Genomic DNA, 6,432 nt, shown 5'->3' on the forward strand with positions numbered 1-6,432 from the left:
AAAAGATCATAGAATAATTGATGCATTTGAGTTACGATGTTGGGAAAAATTATCAAAAGTACCGTAGCGTAGTGGTTACGAATCGGGCTGTGAACCTCAAGGTCAGCAGTTCGAAACTACCAGCTGCTCCGCTGGAGAAAGATGAGGCTTTCTACTCCCGTAAAGATTTACACCCTCGGAAACCCTGTATGGGGTTGCTATGAGTTGGCTCCGACTCCACAGCACATAACAACAACAACAACAACAACAACCGTGGACTGCCAGAAGAACAAACAAATCTTTTGGGAGAAGTACAGCCAAAGTGCTCCTTCGAAGCCAGGATGATGAGAATTCATTTCTCATACTTCAGATACATTATCAGAAGGGACCAGTCTCTGGGGTAAGACAGCAAAAAGGAGAAAGATTCCAAACAAGATAGATGGGCACAGTGGAAGCATCAATGGACTCAATTATGACAATTGTAAGGATGGCTCAGAATAAGGCAGTGTTTCCTTCTGCTGTGCATAGGGTTACTATCAGTCAAAACAGACTCCATGGTGGCACCTAGTAACAACAAACATACAGATGTATGTAAAATTAGGCAACACAGGTAGCTGAAATAGAAACAAGGCTAGGTAAAATATGAAGTGCTTATGTGTGACTCTAGGACAAATCCTGGATTGCCAACTGCAAGGTTAGTGGTTCAGACACATCAGATGATCCTTGAAAACCTATACAGGGTTTATATGAGTCAGAATCAACTTGATAGCACTTAACAAAAACAACAGGTAAAATAGGTGATAAGTGAAGGTTTAAATTTTTATTAATTCTGAAGTTTTACAAAATGGAATTTACTTCAGGAGCTAAGGTGCATGTTATGAAATATCTAAGGCCCCACCTGGAAGTCTTAGGTGGGAGGGTGTACCCCCAAAAAAAGTTCAGCATTGAGACCACAGCTTTCCCACGGCATAGAGAGAAAGATCCCCATCCATTCAAGGGCAAATCCTTTGACTTCTGCTTGTGGGTCCCAGTCCTAAAGTTAACTTGTGTGGGACAATTAATCCCTGCCTAACCAGAAAGAAAAAAGCAGGTTTGGTCTGACAGACAAAACATATGAACAATCTGTAAAACCCCAACATAAAGAGACATAACTATTTCGAGGATTATGCTGTGCACACACGGATACTTAACTGATTTTCAGAGACAAAAATAGGAAAAATAGGAAAAAAACATTTCTTTCACTAACTTCTCAATATCTATCTGTGCACCTCTACAGTGATGACGAGGAGAGGGGCATGAGTTAGTGGACACCCCGACCCATTACTGGAGGCTTCTACGGTATACACACACAATTTTATTTTTGTTTCAAAGCAGAGGTTCTTGCTTTTATATTGCTTCTACTTTTAGACCTTTTCACCACACATTTTTTCTGGAGGTGGGAGTTTTTTCTCCCTATGTTACCCAAGAAGAAACAGCAATTGTGGCCATATAGGCAAGCTACAAGCATACCCCATAATAATAGACCATTGAGACAAGAGCCAATACGAGCTGCTAAACATTACATGAGAAAAGAGAAGCCTATCTCCTAATCATATCCACTAGGAGATACCCAGTAAGCTTAATAACACAACATCAATCATCCACTTAAGCATTAAAAAAACCATATAACTATTGGAAATTATGAAGAAAAAAACAACAAAAGATATCAAAACCTGTCCACAAACAGAAGAGAGTAGTTGAGACAAATGAGCTGGAGGCAGACCAAGGCTTTCCAGAAGAGGAAGATAAGGTTTTGGATATGCCTGCTAAAGAATTCAGAAGAATGATAAGGAAACAAATTCAAATGTTCCAACAAAAAAGTGGAGGAAAACAAGGAAGAAGTCAGGAAAGTACTACAAGAGCAATCAAATAAGATTGATACAGCAATGGAAACAATTCAAAACCTGCCAAAATGGGTCCAGACGATTAATAGTAAAATATCAGAAATGGACAATACACTGAAAGTGGAAATGACCAGAATAGAAGAGATGGAAGCCAAAACTAGTGAGCTGGAAGACAAATCTCTCAATACTGCTAAGATAGAAGAACAAACTGAAAAAATGATTTGAAAAAAAATCTGAAGAAAGTCTAAGATTCATGCCAGATTACATGAAGAGGAACAACTTAAGAATTATTGACATTCCAAAACAGGAAGAATCAGAGAAGTCCACAGAGGAGATAGTTGAAGAGCTTCTGGAAGAAAACTTCCCTAACATCTTGAAACATGAGAAGATAAACATTTAAGAAGCTGAACGTACCCCAAGAAGTATAGACCCCAAAAGAAAGTCACCGAAACATATTATAATCAAGCTCTCCAAAATCAAAGACAAGGAGAGAATCCTAAAAGTGGCCAGGGAGAAGAGAAGTGCCACTTACAAAACAAACAAATCAGATTAAGTTCTCACTATTCAGAAAAGGAGCTTTGGTAGCGTAGTGGTTACAAATTGGGCTGCAAACCTCAAGGTCAGCAGTTTGAAACTACCAGCTGTTCTGCAGGAGAAAGATGAGGCTTTCTGCTCCTGTAAAGATTTACAGCCTTGGAAACCCTGTACAGGGTCACTGTGAGTCGGAACCGACTCCACAGCACCTAACAAAAACAATATTCAGAAGAAACCATGCATGCAACAAGGCAATGGGTAGACATATACAAAACCCTACAAGAAAAAAGCTGCCAATCAAGAATCCTCCACTATCCAGCAAAACTATCAATTAAATATGAAGGTGCAATCAAATCTATGCACCAACCACTAAAGCTAGTGAGGATGAAATAGAAGAATTGTATCAATTTTTCAATCTGAAATTGATCCAACATGCAATCAAGGTGTATTGATCATTACTAGTGATTGGAATGCAAAGGTTGGGAGCACAAGGAAGGATCAGTAGTTGGAAAATATGGCTGTGGTGATAAAAATTATGCTGGAGATCATATGATAGTATTGTGAAAATTCAATGATTTGTTAATTTCAAATACCTTCTTTAGACATCATAAGAGACAACTACACACATGGAACTCAGCAGATGGAATACAAAGAAAACTGGAAAAGCTCCATACATCAGTCAAAGCAAGGCCAGGGACAGACTGTGGAAGAGACCATCAATTACTCATATGCAAATTCAAACTGAAGCTGAAGAAAATTAAAACAAGTCCACGAGAGCCAAAATGTGACCTTGATTATATCCCACCTGAATTTAGAGATCATCTGAAGAACAGATTTGATACATTAAAAACTAAAGACTGAAGACCAGAAGAGTTGTGGGATGACATCAACATGAAGAAAGCAAAAAGTCATTAAGAAAACAAGAAAGAAGGAAAAGGTCAAAATGAATGTCAAAAGAGACACAGAAACTTGCTTTCCAGCATAGAGATGCTAAAGCAACTGGAAGAAATGAGGAGGTGTAAGAGCTGAACAGAAAATTTTAAAGGTCAGCTGGAGATGCAATCCATCTCGAAGGCTGTGCTCTTTGATCTTCATTAGTAAATATTTTAAGTCCTCTTAAGTTTCAGCAAGCAAGGTTGCATCATCTACATATCGCAGGTTGTTAATGAGTCTTCCTCCAATCCTGCTGCCAAGAGGCAGTTGTTCTATCACAACATGGGAACACTTAATGGTTTAAAATTAAGAAAGGTGTCCAACAAGGTTGCATTCTTTCACCATACTTATTCAATCTGTATGCTGAGCAAATAATATGAGGAGCTGGGTTCTATGATGAAAAATGTGGCATCAGGATTGGAGGAAGAATACTTCAATAATGAAAGTCGAGGCTTGAATTTTTTCTTCAGTTACCCAGCTTGAAAAATGAAGAGTGTATTCTTTCTTTTTGGTTTTCTGACTCCAGATCTTTGTACATTTTGTTGCAAATATTTGCCTTTATCTTCTCGAGCTGACCTTTAAAATTTTCCGTATTGCATAAGGCAAATCTGGTGCACAAGACCTTTTTAAAATGTTGAAGAGCAAAGATGTCAGCTTGACGACTAACATGCATGGATTGTCCAAGTGGCAGCATCAATGGGCTCAAGCATGGCAACAGTTGTGAGATTGGTCCAGGTTCAGGCAGTGTATCATTCTGTTGTGCATAGGGTCATTATGAGTCGGTACCGACTCAATGGTACCTAACAACAACTACCTTATAGGCAAACTGATGTTATCATCATTGTACTTTATGATAGATTTGAAATGAGATACCATTCCTCTCCAATGTGAAATTCCTGGCATAGTAATCTTTATGATTATTACATTAATACCAATCCATTTGAACTTACATCCTCTGAAGTTGACTGTCAGACATTCCATTTCTTTTTTTGGTAATATTTAATTTTCCTAGATCTTTACATCCCATTCCTGATTATTATTAGATGTTTATCCTCATCTTGAGTTGTGTCCCATCAGAAAATTAAGGTCCCAGAAGCTTTGCTCTATTCATATAATTATGATCAATGTTACTTTGAGGAGCCACACTTACCCAGCTATGTTTTGAGTGCTTTCCAACCTGTGTGGCTCATTTTCTGGTACTATATCTGACAATATCCTGCTGCTATTCATAAGATTTTCATCTTCAGATGCTATATCTGATAATGTTCTGGTTCTATCCTTCGGGTTTTCATATTCTGGCACTATATCTGATAATGTTCTGCTACTATTTATTGGCTTTTTGTTGAGTAACCTTTGTGAAATAGTCTGTCTCTCCTTTTTCCTAGTATGTCTCAGTCTGGAGACTCCACTGAAACCTGTCCATCATAGGTGACCCTCATGGTTTTTAAACTATTGATGGCATATATTCCAGTATCATAGCAACACAAAAGCCACCACAATACAACAGACAGACAAGTTGTTGAAATCTCAGAATAGAGTCACATGAAAGAAAAAACATCTGAGCAAGATAATGTACAAGCATGCCTCAAAGATATTGAGGATTCAGTGCCAAACTGCAGCTATAATGCAAGTAGCAAGAATTATTTGCTTTCCCAGTGCATATAAAATTACATTCATGCTATGCTATTGTCTTTTAAGTGTATTATAGCTTTATGAAAATGTATGAAATATTGTGAGAATTAACAAATTTCTACACAGAGACAAAAGAGCACATGCTGTTGGAAAAATAGTACTAATAGACTTGTTCAACATAGAGTTGACATAAACCTTCAATTTGTAGAAAAAAAATATATCTGTAAGGCACAATAAAGTGAAGCATAATAAAACAAGATGTCCTTGTATAAATACATATCCAACATTTCTTAGGAAAGCAAGAAAGCTTCAGTACGCTGCCCAAACACTATAAACATTCTTTGCATTGCTCTTTGTCCAGTTCTTTCTCCAAACTCTCACTATCAAACAATTGCTCACTATAGTTATTGTGGGTGCCATTGTTGAGTCTTTGTTAACTCATAGCAACCCCACATCATGAAATAAAACTACCCCATAGGGTTTTTTATTTCTAAGATATATCTATTTGCCTTTTTTACTTAGTTATTTTTAAGTTTTGGAATCATTTTGGATTTCATAAATGTTGAAATGATACCACAGTATTTTCATATACTTCTAATTTAGTTTGTCATAATGTTAACATTTTACATTTCAATAGTACAGCTGTGAAAGCTAGAAGGCCAGCATTGCTAATAATTAAAGATTTCACTTGGGAGTCACCAGTTTTTACACTTAAGCTCTTTATCCAGTCTAATATTATTAAATCCAGGATGCTACACTTCATTTAGTTATCATGTCTCTTTCCCTGGTCTTCTCTGATCTGTGACAGTTTTTCAATTAGTCTCTGTTTTTAATGGATTCAAATAAATTTGAGGAGTACTGGATCAGGTACTTTTAGAATCTCCTTCAGTTGCCTGATATTTTGTCATGCTTTGGAAAACAATAAGACATTGGTGAATTTTTGTTCCCATGCATTTATATCATCACGTGATATCACCATGGCTTATCTCCTGGTGATGTTAAACTTGACCATTTGGTTAAGGGATTGTTACTATAAAGTTTCTGTGTTTCACTGTTCCATATTAAATTCTGGGGGGAGATATGAGTTACTAAATTAGAATATGCTCAAGCTGTTTGTGTTGAAGGAAAATGGAGTGGGGAGAAAAGAGTGGAAGATATGGTGCAATGACTAGAAATGGAGTATCTGTGTTTATATTTGGAATTCTTTTTTTTTTTTTTTAAGATTTTAATTGTAAATTATGTGGGTTTACATAGGAGAACATCAGTTTTACAATCATCCTATCATATTTCATTTCATTGCAATGATTACAGTCTCCTCTATATATCATCAAATAACCAAAGGGTAAACCCCACAGGCCCGTCCCCCAGCCGTCAGCACACAGACCCTCTCACACCCTGAGTCCAGTGTCCCCAGTTGTCCACATCATCGCCTCTGTCTCCATGTCTGGCATCACTGCCTCTCTGGGTAGGG

The sequence above is a fragment of the Chrysochloris asiatica genome, unplaced genomic scaffold (assembly GCF_000296735.1).
Source record: "Chrysochloris asiatica unplaced genomic scaffold, ChrAsi1.0 scaffold00227, whole genome shotgun sequence".
NCBI lineage: Eukaryota > Metazoa > Chordata > Mammalia > Afrosoricida > Chrysochloridae > Chrysochloris > Chrysochloris asiatica.